The sequence below is a fragment of the Lepisma saccharinum genome, chromosome 23 (assembly GCF_977018435.1).
Source record: "Lepisma saccharinum chromosome 23, izLepSacc3.1, whole genome shotgun sequence".
NCBI lineage: Eukaryota > Metazoa > Arthropoda > Insecta > Zygentoma > Lepismatidae > Lepisma > Lepisma saccharinum.
This window is the reverse complement of record NC_139251.1, coordinates 27,031,879-27,050,055: the sequence shown is the minus strand read 5'-3', so window position 1 is coordinate 27,050,055 and position 18,177 is coordinate 27,031,879.

Genomic DNA, 18,177 nt, shown 5'->3' with positions numbered 1-18,177 from the left:
TTCAATGGGATTAAGGTCGGTGAAATACACCGGCCACTCCATAAGAGAAATGCCCTCAATTTCCAGGTACTAGTCAATGATGTTGGCTCGATGGGGACGGGCATTATCGGCCATAAGGAGGAAATCAGGACCAACTGCTGCAGCGTAGAGTCTCACAATGGGGCCTAGGACTTCATCCCGATACAGCGCAGCAGTCACAGAATCGCCTTTACAAATGTGCAGCTCGGTGAAATTCTAGCCCACACCATGACGCTGCCACCTCTGAATGCGTGATGTTCGATGATGTTCTTGGCCTGGTTGCGTGTACCTCGTTCTCTCCAGACCCTTACACGCTTATCATCTGATTCCAGGGCAAATCTGGACTCGTCCGTGAACAGGACGTTGCACCAATCTGAGACAGTCCAATTGACATGTTGACGACACCACTATAATCTTGCCCCTCTGGCTTGGACGGTTAGTGCAATACAAACACGTGGTACTCGGGCGTACAATTCCTTCATGTGGAGCCTTCGTCGCACAGTACTGACAGATATTGTCTTTCCAAGTGCCGCTGCAACCGTGGATGTAACAGTTGTGTAGGTCGCTCGTCTATTCCGCTTGGCTACTACAGCAATATATCGGTGGGAGCGGTAACCCTTGCACAACCGGGCACAGGTCTCCGGATAACTGTTTGACTTGTTTTGAATTGTTTCCATAATCGAGAAATTACCAAATGAGTAACGCCAAAGAAAATAGCGACATCTTTGATTGACTGTCCTGCTTCAATGCGTCCGACAGCACGCCAGCGCCCACTATCCGTCATTCGTCTTCTTTCAGCCATAGAAACACGAATATTATCAAAAATAATCCTACAAAAGTTATAAACACTTCGCATCAGCTTTTAAATGCACCTCAAACCTTCAGAATGCTGGCGTCTTCAACAAAAGTGTGATGATTCTTGCACGAAATCCTCGCTTTTATGCTATTTCAAGAGCACAGATTAAGCACCTAAATACAGATGATTCACTCTCTACTTGCAAGAAGGAAACTACACATAACAACTGACATCTACATCCGCAGCGATTTTCAGCCACTCAAATTCAAATACGCTTTCGAAAATTTGCATTGCGTGCTTAACTTTTGAAAGGCAGTGTATTTCCGATTCAATGAATATATAGAGCAGTGAGGAACGATATAATTTTAAAAGTGGTTTAACACTTTATGGCTCTTGAAAATGTAATGCTTGAAAATAATTGTCTTTGCATGAAGAGTTCACACTTTCTTAATGCCTATCATCTCACATCAGTTCACCTTTCGAATGTAAAATATCGTCGCGTGCAGTGCATGTCTTTCAAACGATGTGAAGAAACTTTTGTAAACGACAATGAATGTAATTCAAATACACATAGTGTTGAGCATAAGTGTAAGTGAAATGTATAAAATTAATTGACTTTCCTTATATTCCTTGCCATAGTTACATAAATACAATGTATTAAGTAGACATCAAATTCTCATTCTTGGTTTATTTCTAGAACACAGGAATAGTGAACTCAGAGATCGTTCACAACGAGTTTGGAGAAAGAACCAAGTTTCGCCAATAGAAATTTCAAATGAAAAATCGGAAAATAGGTCATTTCAAAAACTAATGACGTGCAAAAATTTCAAATGAATTCTGAAAACCAATTTTTTGTAGAGGAATAACACCATTTGTTTTCTTGTCTTCCGGGGTGAATCTACCCGCAACCTTGAGAAGATTCAGACTCTTCAAGTATCTTGTTCTAAAAACATGAGTTCATAGAGGTTTCTTTTTTTCAGGAAAGCATACGGAAGTACGTGTTAGAAATAAATAAAATGAAGTCATTAGTTGTAAGAGTACCACAAAGAGAAAGCAGTATGAGCATACGAAATATCAAATTATATGAAAGACTTCTAATCGATTGCGATTTTTTTATTGATGCATAGCTAATTATCAATTTAGTTTTTTAATTTGAATTTGAATTTAAAATTTTTGGTGCGTCAGCACTTAGGCTATTTTGCACCCTTCACATTATACGGGGGCCAGCCCCTTATCATTACAAATAACAACTCTAACGTTGCATAACTAAAAATCTTAAAATTTTCTGACTTCTGTTAAAAGCTGAGGCTGTAAACGGGCACTCAGCACACACAAGGACAAAAAACAGGACAACACACAAAATTATACTGTTCATAGTTCCAGTCGCCAGAGCCTCGTTAGTCTTTAGTCCAGGGTGTACTACATGCAAGTGAGGTTGACTTTTGGGCGCCTACGTGGAAGGTACCCCTTACACCCCAATTATCACTTAAGTTAACGTACACGCAATACTCTAAGTGTATTAACGTAATCAATGAATGATATCAAGCGAACAACTTCCCCCACAATTCATTGCGCGCATCGCGTTCTGCAGCCATATTTCTGGCAAACATGCCGGGTCGGGTAAACATTATGAGTGTGATCCTTGCCGAAATGATTCAAGGTCTTGATCATGTGAGGAATGTGTACAAAGTACGTATACGTATAAAATATGGCAAATTTCTCACTGTAATAAGGCTTCTCAACAGTGACGACGCCAGAGGGAGGAGGGGGCGGGTGCCCCCCAGTCAGACACAACCCCCCCCAATTGAAGTTAATTAAATATCGAATAATAAGAGAGTTCATTTATAAGAGTATGACGATTTTCACCTTTTCTAAGTGGTGTAATCTGCATGATATCACTTTTCCTGCTTATAATAGCAACTTGACTAACAAATATTAATTTGTTTACGTATATATATATATGTGTGTGTGTGACTTTCGTTCAAGATTCGAGCGCCGACCTGAGCATAGGTGACTTCTCATTCATTTATGTCCTGTAATCGTCGCGATAAACATAAGTTTTAACCAGTTTTTTAGAACTGGAAATAAGCGTTGAATGTGAGTAGTGTAATTGGGTTGTTTCAAAATAACACTTTGTAGGTATGCATTTGTAGCCTCTTTTTTTTATCAATTGAATATCAGTTTTTGACATATTTTGACAATTTTTTGTCGCTGTTTTAGCGTTTAGCGATGTTTTAGTAAAATTTCCCTTTTTTCCCACTCACACTTGGTAGGTATGCATTTGTAGCCTCTTTTTTTATCAATTGAATATCAGTTTTTGATATATTTTGACAATTTTTTGTCGATGTTTTAGCGTTTAGCGATGTTTTAGTAAAATTTCCCTTTTTTCCCACCTCGCACTTTGTAGGTATGCATTTGTATCCTCTTTTTTTTATCGATTGAATATCAGTTTTTGACATATTTTGACAATTTTTGTCGATGTTTTAGCGTTTAGCGATGTTTTAGTAAAATTTCCCTTTTTTCCCACTCATACTTGGAACGAATGCCACGATCTTACGTGATATAACTTAACCTATCCATTTTTTTCGTGCTAAACTACACGAGAGCCTCTACGTGCTTTGACCTACTTTAGAGTAGTACGCTACGGTAGGGGCTGGCACCCTCCTTTTGACCTACTTTTTATTTTACCACGTTTTACGGACTAAACTAACCTACAATGAGAGAAAAATTGACAGAAAAAGCTCTGGCATCACTTTTTAAGCTATTTTTTACCTCCTGCAAATTTTGCTCTTATGCTAACTCGCCCTTTGACCTACTACTTTTTTATTTTACGACGTTTTACGGACTAAACTAACCTACAATGAGAGAAAAGTGGACAGAAGAAGCTCTGGCATACCTTTTTAAGCTATTTTTTTTTACCTCCTGCAAATTTTTGCTCTTATGCTAACTCGTCCTTTGGCCTTCTTTTGAAATGACTTACGACATTTTCCTATAAGTCTGCTGTCTCCTCTTACTGTAAGGTCCCCTCAGTGTAATCTACTACGACCTTGCTCTCAGCGTAATCTGCCACGATGTTTTTTAAAACTCTCATGTGTGATCTTCTACAATGTGTGCCCCCCCCTGCTACGACCTAACGGGACCTCTCTCCTTTTTTTTTTTAGATTAAAAATTTTGTAATGGAGGATGTAGAAAAAGCCATTCTTGCTCGACGAAGGCAATATATTTTAAAACTGCTCTGTCACCCTCTCGTTCTTCACGTCGTACGCGAAGGACTTCTCGGCGATCAGGATAACGCTGCACACGGTATCCTCGGGCAGCGCGTCGTGGAACTCGCACACGATCTTGATGTTGGTTCGATCATTGACCACCACCTGCTTCCGCTTCGTGGTGTTGATGACGGACATGGGTCTGTGGGTTTTGAATTCGCTGGGCGTGTAGTACATGTCCACGCTTCCCTCGGTCACGCGCTTGTAAGAGGTATAAGCTTCGTAAAGTTTGAGGTAATCATCTTTGGTCATGTCGAGGTTGTAATTTTTGCGCGGGAACACTTCGTTCCTGCCATTCTTGAGATAAACGTTCTTGATCTTGCAGTCGTCGAATTCGCAAACAGATTTTTCCTAAGTCTTACCGTTTCCAAGATAACCCCACTTCCGGTCGCCATTTTGGATTTCCGAGCATAGGTTCTATTCATATTTTACTTACATATAGGCTTACGTGATGAATCCGCAAACAGATTTTTCCTAAGTCTTACCGTTTCCAAGATAACCCCACTTCCGGTCGCCATTTTGGATTTCCGAGCATAGGTTCTATTCATACCTTTTCTCACATATAGGCGTACGTGATGAATCCGCAAACAGATTTCTCCTAAGTCTTACCGTTTCCAAGATAACCCCACTTCCGGTCGCCATTTTGGATTTCCGAGCATAGGTTCTATTCATACTTTTTCTCACATATAGGTGTACATGATGAATCCGCAAACAGATTTCTCCTAAGTCTTACCGTTTCCAAGATAACCCCACTTCCGGTCGCCATTTTGAATTTCCGAACATAGGTTCTATTCATATTTTACTTACATATAGGCGTACGTGATGAATCAGCAAACAGATTTTTCCTAAGTCTTACCGTTTCCAAGATAATCCCACTTCCGGTCGCCATTTTGGATTTCCGAACATAGGTTCTATTCATACTTTTTCTCACGTATAGGCGTACGTGATGAATCCGCAAAACAGATTTTTCCTAAGTCATGAATTGGAGGGTTCTATGGCAACCTATATTAATTCTCGTAAGAGAACAGAAAACACAAAAAAAAACCCAAAAAAAAACAATACTGTGGTCACTACAACAAATAGGCTTCTTCAACCCCTATCCAACAAACCAAAAAAAAAAATCATCATCCTAACTAGAACCATGTAACTAACATTGTGATGACTCATATTAAGCACCCCTTAATTGTATTACTTATAAGGGTATACTATTGCACAACGTTTTTGCAACAAGTTATTACGTAACATTGTGATGACTCATATCTAATGCTCTTCGTTGTATTAACTATAAGGGAGTAAACTATTACACAACATGTTGCAACAAGTTATGACGTAATGTGATGAGTCATATCTAACGTGGCGTCTTCTGATTGGTTAATTATTACAGGTGTTTTCAATACGGTCCGCGCTTTTATTATATAAGACGGCATACACTGCAGATCAGTCAGTCTCGTGAGAGCAGCCGAAGAGTACGGACGTCCTGTTGCAGCGCTCCTCGTTTTTGTAAAAAAAAAAATAGGTATTTAACTTTCTTTGAAGCTACATACCATCTATTATTTCAAGTTCAAAGGTGTTTCACGTGGTTTTTCATAGTAATTTCGACCAGATTGAATTTTGACGTGATCGTGCATTTTCTATTTCACCTCAAGAAATTCTATATAAATAACATACCTGAAAATTGTATCGCTATATACTAGACTTTTTGATTTCTGTGATTTTCGAAAAAGCAATGGCATCCACCACCAGTTTCAATCGTAAAAATGATAAAACTGAATGTGTTACTTGTGGGAAGCTAATCTCAAGGAACAATTTATCGGTACACAGGGCAAGATGTAGCGAAACAGGTTCGAGAATTAATCGTTCGTTACCTTCTAAGCCTTGTGCTCGATGCGGAAAGATGATCAGCATTGCACATTTAAGTAAACACCTCAAAATTTGCAAACCATCGACCGGACAAGCATCGAAAAGGAAAATCGATGATTCAGAAACGGAAGCTTCCACTTCGAAGCAAATTAAATTATCTAATGAACGCAAACCAATTAGATCTGCATTTAACGACCAACTCCAGGATTTTTCAATTAAGTCAGAACCAGGCCGTGACATCCTTAGTTTCTTGGATGAAACGAAAACATCTGTACTAAATATTTTAAAAGATAAACTTGAAAACAACTCTATAAAAGTATACGTTGTTCTGTTTTCTGAATACGAGAAAGTCGATGGCACAACGAGTATTTTTTATCATCGTACAAAAAACCAGACACTTTATTTTGCTGACGTCGATAATTTGAACGAATTTTATTCTGATCTTTCAAATGAACTGGTTAAGAAACATGACGATTTCGAGGCTAAAGGGTCGGGATGGTCTCTGTGTGGAAGTCCTCACACGTTAACCGTTTACGTGAACCGATTCTCGCCTCTTCGCGCTTCCAGCTACGTTCCTCTTCCACCGAACATTCAACACAAGAGGGCTGTGTTAAATATACAGAACAGCGATAACAAGTGTTTTCTTTGGTGTATATTGGCTGCACTGCATCCTGTTCATTGCAAAAATAATCCACAGTGGGTTGGACATTACAAACAATACGAGTCTGACTTTCAAAGTGTAATGTCTGGCATCGAATACCCGGTGACATTGTCGGATATAACAAAGTTTGAAAATCGTGCAGGAAAACGCATCGCTATTAATGTATATTCCTTCACGTCAGATAAATATCTCGTGCATCCCGTCAGGATAAGCGATGTCGACGATGACGATGCTCGTGTGATTAATCTTCTTCTAATTTCCAACGAGGATGTTCACCATTACTGTCTCATTCGTTCACTATCACGCTTGGTCAGAAGTCAATCTACCAAGCATGCAAACAACATCGAAGTTTGCCCGAGATGCCTAACCACGTTCGACGATCGTGACCGACGTGATCATCAAAATCTTCATAGTCGTCAAATTGCTATCGATAAACTTGTCGAACATAAAATTTATTGCGGTGACAACAGACCGGCTAGAATGTTGATGCCCGAAACGAACGAAGTCGAAGAATTCAAAATGCACAAGGCATTGTCGGAACATCCCGCAATCATCGTCGCAGATTTCGAGTCTTTCCTCAAACCACTCTCGTACTGCGAACCGGATCCCGAAATTTCCTCCACAACGTCGTACCAGCTTCATCAACCAAACAGTTTCGGCTATGTTGTTGTGCGACGTGATAAAATAAATGAAGCATATATATACCGCGGGCCAAATGTAATCGAACACTTCCTGGAAAAAATGGTGGAGGAGGTTGAGGTAATTGGTAGCGTACTGCTTACATCAAAACCGATGGCACCTTTAACTGAAAATGAACTTCAAAATTACAATTCCACTGAGGTGTGTCCGGTATGTGATCAAAATTTCACTGATGAGAACAAAAAAATATTCCACCACGATCATTTCAGCGGAAACTACATAGGTGGAATTTGCAACACGTGCAATCTTAAAATCCAGAAACCTAAATTCATCCCCATATTCTTTCACAACGGAAGCGGATATGATTTTCACCACATGGTGAGACATCTTGGCTACGATCCGAAACGTATAGGTGTCTTGGCCGAGAATGAAGAACGCTACATTAGTCTCAGCAAGCAAGTGTCGATTCCGGGAACGAAAAATACAATCGAGATGCGCTTCCTGGATTCGTATAGATTTCTCTCTGCAAGTCTGGATGCTTTAGCGAACAAACTCACCGACGATCAATTTAAAATAACTAGAGCTAGTTTTCCCAACGTAGACATAGAACTCGTTAGACGTAAAGGGGTTTATCCTTACGAATATGTTAGTGATGGTTCTAAATTTAACGACGACGCTCTTCCACTTCCAAGAGAATTTTACAGCAGACTCAGAGAGAAAGGAATCACGGACGAAGAATACCAACACGCGCAACTCATGTGGGAGAAATTAGAATGTAGGACACTCGGAGACTACCACGACGCATACTTAAAATTAGACGTGACGATACTCGCGGATGTTTTTCAAGCGTTCAGGAAAACGGCAACGAATATTTATAAATTAGATCCAGCGTATTTCTACAGTCTACCGGGATTAGCGTGGTCGGCAATGTTATTCCAGACAAAGGTCAAGCTGGAACTGATATCGGACGTTGACGTGTTGCTATTTATCGAAAGAGGGATACGAGGTGGAATGGTGCAATGCGTACAGAGACATGCAAAAGCTAATAACGTACACATGAAAGAAGATTACGATTCAAATCGAGCATCGAATTACATCTTCTACGCCGACGTTAATAATCTCTACGGACATGCCATGGTTCAGAAACTTCCTTACGGGGGATTCGAATGGTTAGATCCCACTTCGATAGACATTATTCATTTCGACGATAGCGAGTGTGGTTTCTTCGCAGAGGTAGATCTCCAATTCTCCGACCACCTGCACGACACGTTTTCGGATTTGCCTCCGACTCCCGAAATCAAATGTCCACGCGACTCGGTTCAAGACAAGCTTTCGTTAACATTGGACCCTAAACAGAGATACGTCGTCCACTACAAGAATCTCCGGTTTTTGATTGGGAAGGGTGTTCAGATAGTAAATGTTAGAAGAATACTAAAGTTTAAACATTCCACGTGGTTAAGACCTTACATAGAAACTAACACACAACATAGAACAGCTGCCACTTCCGATTTAGACAAGGACTTCTTTAAATTAATGAACAATGCGGTGTACGGAAAGACCATGGAGAATGTTAGAAAGCAGGTAGACGTGAAATTAATTTCCGATAAGAATAAATGTCGGAAGTGGATAGCCGATCCTAGATTCAAGTCGAGAAAAATTTACAACGAGAATTTGGCACTTTTCAATCTAGATATAAAATTGATGAAATTCAGAAAACCAATTTACGTTGGCGCAACGGTTCTCGACTTGTCGAAACTTTACATGTTCGAATTTCATTATGACTTGATGAAACCCTTCTACAATGATAAAATATCACTTTTGTACACGGACACCGACAGCTTTATTTACAGCATACAAACACCTAACCTATACGAAGACATAAAAAATCCTTCCATGCTTGAGTATTTCGATACTTCTGCGTATCCTCAACCCAACAGATTTGGAATTCCATCTCGTAACAAAAAAGTCCTAGGTAAACTGAAAGATGAATGTAACGGTGATATTATTGTCGAGTTCGCGGGTTTGCGTTCGAAGATGTATGCCATGAGAACAGAGAGTAGCGTCACGAAGAAAGCAAAAGGTGTGGGCAAAAATACGGTGGAGAACAAACTCACCTTCCACGATTACATCGATTGCCTTTACTCACAATCGACGATACTAAGTATAGAACAAAGAATCCAAAGTGTAGACCATGTGATTACAACAAACAAATTTAGGAAAGTAGCATTAGATCCGCATGACGATAAAAGATGTATTTTGTCTTGTGGAATCCACACGTTGCCTTGGGGGCACTATCGTTTAGAAATTAGTAAAAATTGTATGCAATGCAATTGAAAAAAAAAACTTAAATAACTTATATATAGTATCGTCGATTGTGAGTAAAGGCAATCGATGTAATCGTGGAAGGTGAGTTTGTTCTCCACCGTATTCTTGCACACACCTTTTGCTTTCTTCGTGACGCTACTTTCTGTTCTCATGGCATACATTTTCGAACGCAAACCCGCGAACTCGACAATAATATCACCGTTACATTCATCTTTCAGTTTACCTAGGACTTTCTTGTTGAGGGAAGGAATCCCAAATCTGTTGGGTTGAGGATATGCAGAAGTATCGAAATACTCAAGCATGGAAGGATTTTTTATGTCTTCTTAGAGGTTAGGTGTTTGTATGCTGTAAATGAAGCTGTCGGTGTCCGTGTACAAAAGTGATATCTTATCATTGAAGAAGGGTTTCATCACGTCGTAATGAAATTCGAACATGTAAAGTTTCGACAAGTCGAGAACCGTTGCGCCAACGTAAATTGGTTTCCTGAATTTCATCAATTTTATATCTAGATTGAAAAGTGCCAAATTCTCAATGTAAATTTTTCTCGACTTGAATCTAGGATCGGCCACCCACTTCATGCATTTATTTTTATCTGAAACCAATTTCACGTCTACATGATTCCGCACGTTTTCCATCGTCTTGCCATACACCGCGTTATTCATCAATTTAAAAAAATCTTTGTCTAAATCGGAAGTGGCAACCGTCCTATGTTGCGTGTTTGTTTCAATGTACGGTTTGAGCCACTCGGAATGTTTAAACCTGAGGACTCTTCTAATCTTCGCTACCTTAGCACCCTTCCCGATCAAGAATCGGAGATTCGAGTAATGAACAACGTATCTCTTTTTCCCCTCTAGAGTCAATAAAAGCTTGCATTGATTAGAATGAGGCGAAGATTTGAACTCGGATGCCGGTGGTAAATCGCTGAACAGATCGTGTAAATGGTCGGGGAATTCGATATCCACCTCTGCGAAGAAGCCATACTCACTATCATCGAAATTTTCTACGTCCATTGATGCCCATTCGAATCCCCCGTAAGGAAGTTTCTGTACCATGGCATGTCCGTAGAGATTATTAACGTCGGCGTAGAAGATGTAATTCGATGCTCGATTTGAATCATAATCTTCTTTCATGTGCACATTGTTGGCTTTTGCATATCTCTGTACACATTGTACCATCCCGCCCCGAATCCCCCTCTCGATGAAAAGTAACATGTCCACGTCCGATATCAGTTCCAGCTTGACCTTTGTCTGGAATAACATTGCCGACCACGCTAATCCTGGTAGGCTGTAGAAATACGCTGGATCTAATTTATAAATATTCGTTGCCGTTTTCCTGAACGCTTGAAAAACATCCGCGAGTATCGTCACGTCTAATTTTAAGTAGGCATCGTGGTAGTCTCCGAGTGTCCTACATTCTAATTTCTCCCACATGAGTTGCGCGTGTTGGTATTCTTCGTCCGTAATTCCTTTCTCTCTGAGTCTGCTGTAAAATTCTCTTGGAGGTGGGAGAGCGTCGTCGTTAAATTTAGAATTATCACTAACATATTCGTAAGGATAAATCCCTTTACGTCTAACGAGTTCTATGTCTACGTTGGGAAAACTAGCTTTTGTAATTTTGAATTGTTCGTCTAAAAGTTTGCTGGCAAGAGCGTCCAGGCTGGCAGAGAGAAATCTGTATGAATCCAGAAACCTCATCTCGATGGTATTTTTAGTCTCAGGAATCATAACTTTCTTACTTATAGAGATGTATCGTTCTTCGTTTTGAGCAAGAATATCTATTTTTTGAGTGTCGTATCCGAGTTTCCTAATTAAGGGATGAAAGTCTTAATTAGAACCATTGTGAAAGAATATGGGGACGAATTTTGATATTTGGATTTTGAGGTTGCATGCATTACAGATTCCGCTTATGAAGCGACCGTCCGTATGCGAATGGTGAAACACTTTACGATTGTCGTCTGTGAAGTGGTTATCGCACACAGGACACTTGACAGTGTCATAGTAATTTTGAAGTTCGATAGCAGATAGGGGAAGCATCGGTTTCGATGTTTGCAGCATGCATCCAATTTTCCCAACCTCCTCGATCATCTTTTCGAAGAAGCGTTTGATTGCATCGGGTCCTCGGTATACGTACGGTTCATCTATTTTATCCTGTCGCACGACAACGTAACCGAAACTGTTTGGATCGTGAAGCTGGTAAGGTGTGGTGGAAGAAACTTCGGGATCCGGATCGCAGTACGAGAGTGGTTTGAGGAACGCCTCGAAATCAGCAACGATGATGGCCGGATGCTCCAACAACGCCTTGTGCATTTTGAATTCTTCCACTTCGTTCTTTTCGGGCATCAACATTCGAACCGGTCTGTTGTTACCGCAATATATTTTATGTTCGGCAAGTTTCTCGACAGCAATCTGACGTCCGGTGTATTTTCGATAATCGACTTAATTTATATCGTTGAATGTGGTTAGGCATCTCGGGCAAACTTCGATGTTGTTTGCATACTTGGTAGTTTGACTTCTGACCAAGCGTGATAGTGAACGAATGAGACAGTAATGGTGAACACTGTCGTTTGAAATGAGAAGAAGATTAATCACACGAGCATCGTCATCGTCGACATCGCTTATCCTGACGGGATGCACGACATGTTTATCCAACGTATAGGAATACACGTTGATGATTAAGCGTTTTCCTTCTGCATCTCGTGCTCGTGTTTCGAATTTTGATATATCAGAAATGGTCATCGGGTATTCGATGCCAGCCATTGCATTTTCCAGTTCAGGTTCATGCTGCTTGTAATGATAAACCCGTTCTGGATTATTTGACCAATGAATCGGGTGAAGTTCCGCCAACACACACCAAAGAAAACACTTGTTATCGCTGTTCTGTATATTTAACACAGCCCTCTTGTGTTGAATGTTCGGTGGAAGAGGAACATAGCTGGAAGCGCGAAGAGGCGAGAATCGGTTCACGTAAACGGTTAAAGTGTGAGGACTTCCACACAGAGACCATCCCGACCCTTTAGCCTCGAAATCGTCATGTTTCTTAACCAGCTCATTGGTAACTTTATAATAGAAGTTGTCTAAATTTTCGACGTCCGCCAAATGAAGAGTCTGGTTTTTTGTACGATGATAAAAAATACTCGTTGTGCCATCAACTTTCTCGTATTCAGAAAACAGAACAACGTATACTTTTATAGAGTTGTTTTCAAGTTTATCTTTTAAAATATTTAGTACAGATGTTTTCGTTTCATCCAAGAAACTAAGGATGTCACGGCCTGGTTCTGACTTAATTGAAAAATCCTGGAGTTGGTCGTTGAATGCAGATCTAATTGGTTTGCGTTCATTAGATAATTTAATTTGCTTCGAAGTGGAAGCTTCCGTTTCTGAATCATCGATTTTCCTTTTCAATGTTCCTTGTTCGGTCGATGGTTTGCAAATTTTGAGGTGTTTACTTAAATGTGCAATGCTGATCATCTTTCCGCATCGAGCACAAGACTTAGAAGGTAACGAACGATTAATTCTCGAACCTGTTTCGCTACATCTTGCCCTGTGTTTGCTAATATTAGTTTTAGATATTAATTTTTCGCAAGTAACACATTCAGTTTTATCATTTTTACGATTGAAACTGGTGGTGGATGCCATTGCTTTCTCCAAAATCACAGAAATCAAAAAGTCTAGTATATAGCGATACAATTTTCAGGTATGTTATTTTATATAGAATTTCTTGGAGTGATTACAAAACTCAAAAATTCAATCTACTGTAAATAGAATTTCAGGTATGTTATTTATATAGAATTTCTTGTGTGCGAATACAAAAACTCAAGAATTCAATCTGCTGCGAATACAATTTTCAGGTATGTTATTTTATATAGAATTTCTTGAGGTGATTACAAAACTCAAAAAAATCAATCTACTGTGAATATAATTTTCAGGTATGTTATTTTATATAGAATTTTCTCAGGGCGAATACAAAACTCAAAAATCCGAGACAGTTCAGTTTTAACGTGTTCATATTTGAAAAAAAAAATGCAAAATACGCCTTGGAGATTTCAACCAATCCACTTTACTAGATTGGGGAAACTCTAACTATTGTTATTTGGAACCTTTAACCTTTTTTGGTGACGTAGAGTACGCGTAGAGAGGTCGGGTTTAGTGCGTCGGTCAAGTCTCGGTATCCTCTGTCCTCCCATACCAAAATAAACATAGGTCGTCATGGAACAAAAAAAAATGTTCCGAAAATTTTCTAAGTCCAGCGTTAAAAAAATCTTAAATTGCAAATATCTCGAAAATGGTAAGAGTTATCGAAAAAATATATCGAAAAACACCCCCATACTGCATCGTTAGATGCCCCCTGTCGATTTTGGAGGTGTAGAATACGTATACCAAGTTTTGGTGGTCCTGGGGTCAAGGGGTAAGAAGTTAGCCCACCCACCTCCAAAACTTTGATCACTCGTAACTTTTGAACGAATAGTCGTAGAGAGGTCGGGTTTAGTGTATCGGTCGAGTCTCGGTGTCCTCTGTCCTCCCATACCAAAATAAACCTAGATCGTCATGGTACCAAAAATTTTCCGAAATTTTTTTCCAAGTCCTGCGTTAAATTGCAAATATCTCGAATTTTTGACAAACAGAGGTGTTCCATAGGATAAAAAAAAAGCACGTGAAACTCTACAGAGGTATGGCTTTGATAGCCATGGCCATTAGAACTGGGTTGGGTACCACGTACCCTGGCGGGCTTATAGGGGCCAGGAATCCTAAAAAAAAAAAAACAATTATTATTTGTTTGTTTGCGTCACAATACGGAAATAATGAGAGGCACGTGCGCGCGTGTGGCACATCGTTCCCCCGAGAGAGGTTTACAAAGGTCACGATATATAAACATGACCCCCCGGACTTGGAAAATTACGATAAGGTGCATTCATCCTTCAAAGGATGAGAGGATGAGAGAGTGAATTTCACTCATCACTGCTTTTCTACGCTGTGAAACATCGTCAGCGCAATAAATGAGGCGCGGAACGTGGAGAGAAAGTGAGTTTTTGTGGTTTTGGCGGTCGTGGGGTCAAGAAATCAGAGTTGCAGTCAAAGGTACATATTGACTACTACTACAATAATTTAGCAGTAAGACTGTAGGTTTAACTAAAGCAAGAAAAGCTATGGTTATTTCGCCTTACAATAATTTAGCATTTGCAGCGTTGCCAAGTTTAAGGCAAAAGGAGGGTGCCAGCCCCTACCGTAGCGTACTACTAATGTGGATGCTTTTAAAACATCACGAACATTCTGAGGATCACAAAACATCAACTGTAGTAAGGGCAAATTATTCTAGTCGTGGGTTAGTGACAACGCTAATTAGTAAAAGACATTCAAAGGTGATTCAAGATTTGGTTGATTTGGTGTTTTAAGTCCACTTTACGCACAGTTTATAGTGCCTCCACCGGGTATCGAACCCGGGACCAAAGGTGATCCAAGAAAACCGACACTACATGCATCACGGTTTCTTACTATTCAGGGACTTTAACTTCGAGATGATGAGTCTGATGCAAACCTTAACAAAGGGAATTTCTTCGATACTTCTGAAGTTAATTTCAAAATGAGGGGATATTATTAGGAAATGTATTGAACTTGAACCTTAAAATGCAAATTACACTCAAAATTCGATTGAAAACAAGTTAATCTGCGTGATGTCCACACTTTTTCTCAGCAAAATAAGCCAGGAAGTAGAAGAAGAGAAAGTATTCCCACTGATATCAGATGAAAAAAAAAACACATTGCGAGAATGGACAGATATTTGTATCGCGGGCAGGTAAAAGAACGCTTTTTAGGATTAGCTACTCTTCAATCATTAGATGTAGGTTCGCTCTTTCTCGTACATATCAAAATCGAAGAACTTCTTCCCAAGAACTCCATAGGTGCCTGTAATTGTGTAGAACAAGCATACTTTGGACTGGTATGCACCAGGGTCAGCATATTTCTTGAATTATAAGATAACTGTAACCTTTTTCAGATTCTAATTCCTGTGATAACATTTCTCTGAAAGGTGAAACACAGATTTTGCCCAAAACTCTTCAGCGTTACAAAGACGGAACGAAAGTACTCCACTTAATGGATTTCTTCGAAATCCTAGGAAAGTATAAATTGGCATTTCACAAGGTTCACACTCTAGTTGTATTCTCTGTAACAATTCCAGTTTCCAATGCAGCGTGTGAAAGAACCTTTTCGTCTTTGAAACCTTTGAAAAGCCTTGCTCGAAACAGGATGCTGGATGCCAGCTGCCTCATTTGGCTGTCCTTGCTATTGAGAAGAAATGTCAAGTTCTGGACGTACCGAAGGTGGGCAATGTGTTCTCCAAAGCACATTCACCAGAATTCTTCTACAGGAGAATTGCACTTCACTAAGTGACTTTCGTTGTTTTAAGAAGATTAATTTCTTCCAACGTCATGTTTATTTTGCAAGAAAATTAAACTATTCGAAACATTATTTATCGTCATTTAGATTATCTTATAACTTGAATATTTATATCAGTAGTTTCATCTCAAGAAAGACGATTAATTATAAAATTATAAATGTCTTCCAATACTGAAATAGGCCACTAGAAACAACGCAACTTGCGGCAGTTTCCACAAATAAAAAAAAGAATTAATGCCTTTATTAAAGCGAATCATATGGAGATAAACTCGTAATCAAGAAGTAAATTTAGGCAGTAAACGTCCACTCTAAATAAGGGACAAACACAAAACAGCGTACGTACATGAATATAATAATAATAATAATTATTATTATTATTATTATAAGTATTATTATTATATATTTATATATTGATGCGTTCTACAATATATGTAGTGTTTTCAAACATTTTAATGTGACTGCCCCCAACAATATTTTGTCGCCCCCCTTCCGCCGCCAGTCACTTTTCCCTTGCGCCGTCACTGCTTCTCAAACGCTTTCCTTAACACGTGCAAATCTGTTTGCTGACTTCATGCTGTTTCTTCCCAAAGTGCACTCCGTGATGACGTCAAATTAAATATCGTCCATTGCAGGTCTCTACAAACCGTAAATTGTCAAGCGGATTTTGGCCATTGTCAACTTAAAACCATAGGCGTAGCTACGGGGTGTGCCGGGTGTGCCTAGGCACACCCTAATGGGCTGCTTTATCAAAGAGAATTAAATACAGATATTTCAATAAGAGAGAAAATAAGCGACAGTTTGTAAGAAGTTGAAAATGTCATTACTTGGTACAAACGTGTGCATTATCGCTAATGAAACGAGTGTCTATAGTTTTTCCATTTTTTGATGTCATTGGAGAAAGAAGATATTTACTGCATTCTACTCTGTACTGCAGCGCCCTTCTTCTATACCTGTCACAAGCTGCACATGTGAGAGAGCTTTCTTCAAGCTTTCTCAAGTTAAAACTAAATTAAGAGCAACTCAGAAGCAGGATAGATTCGTTCTTGCTTTCTTCTTGGAAGCCCTGCTCTTGCTATTTGTGGAACAGGAAAAAGCTTAGTGTATTGATGTAAATGGAATTATTGATGAGTTTAAGAACATTGTACCTTTTGACAGACGTCTCTTGTTATAGATGACGTGTATTTTGATGTATTTGTTTGTAACATTTATGAACATTTTTTGTGTGTGTGATTTCTATGCAATTTGATTTTTTTCTACTACATATATTCAGAAATTTTCAACACTGTCATTTAGTGAATTTATATTCCTTTACAAACATCAGTGCAGTTAAAGAGCCAAATGATTGTGTTGCAAAATATACCATTAAAAAGGTACAATACCTCATTTTTGTTCTTTGTGCACACCCAAATATAAAGTTCTAGCTACGCCTATGCTTGAAACCACAGTACACCAAGCAACGAGACCGTCAGGTAGCGTGCTATTCTATCAGAAAATAACCCAACAATGAACAGGTAAAGAATAAATAAACAAAGCAAAACGTAGATAATGTGAAAGATCTGATTGTTCTGTAAACTCGATGCGAAATGCTGCAATTCTGATTCACAGGTCAACAACTTTTTTTTTAACTGACAAATTTATAACTTCCTGAGTATAGCTATAAAAAAATCTTATGAATAGTGTTGACATATGGTGCTATGAAAAACACAAGGTTATTGGATCTATAGGTTCATATTAAGACTTGCACAACGTTATAAAGGCATTGACTGATCTTGTCAGAGTTACGTCACATTGATTTATGGTGTCCCTCACGTTGTCACATTTTTTTATGGAAACTGTAAACAGACCATGGTTTATTGCAAGCAGCACATTTTCATTTTTTCTTCCTGTTGTAAATCAGGCAAATAGAGTACATTATGTTTTATTTTGGTAAAACAGATACAAAGATGAGATTTTCCTTACCACAGCCTCGTTTTGTACAAAAACAAAGTTTTCTCTTTATTTGAGTACGAAAACAAGAAGTTGCATAAGACAACCTACAAACACTGAATCCTAGTCTCTACCCATGGCCATTTAGCTTTTATAATGTTTGCGTGAGTTGAGCATGACCTATATTTCCGTGTGAAAAATGCATTATGAAGGCACCACTGAATTTTCCCACGAAATATAATTCGTGCGACGCCCTCAACAAAAGTGTTAAGCAAAGAAGTAAGAAGTTGGTTA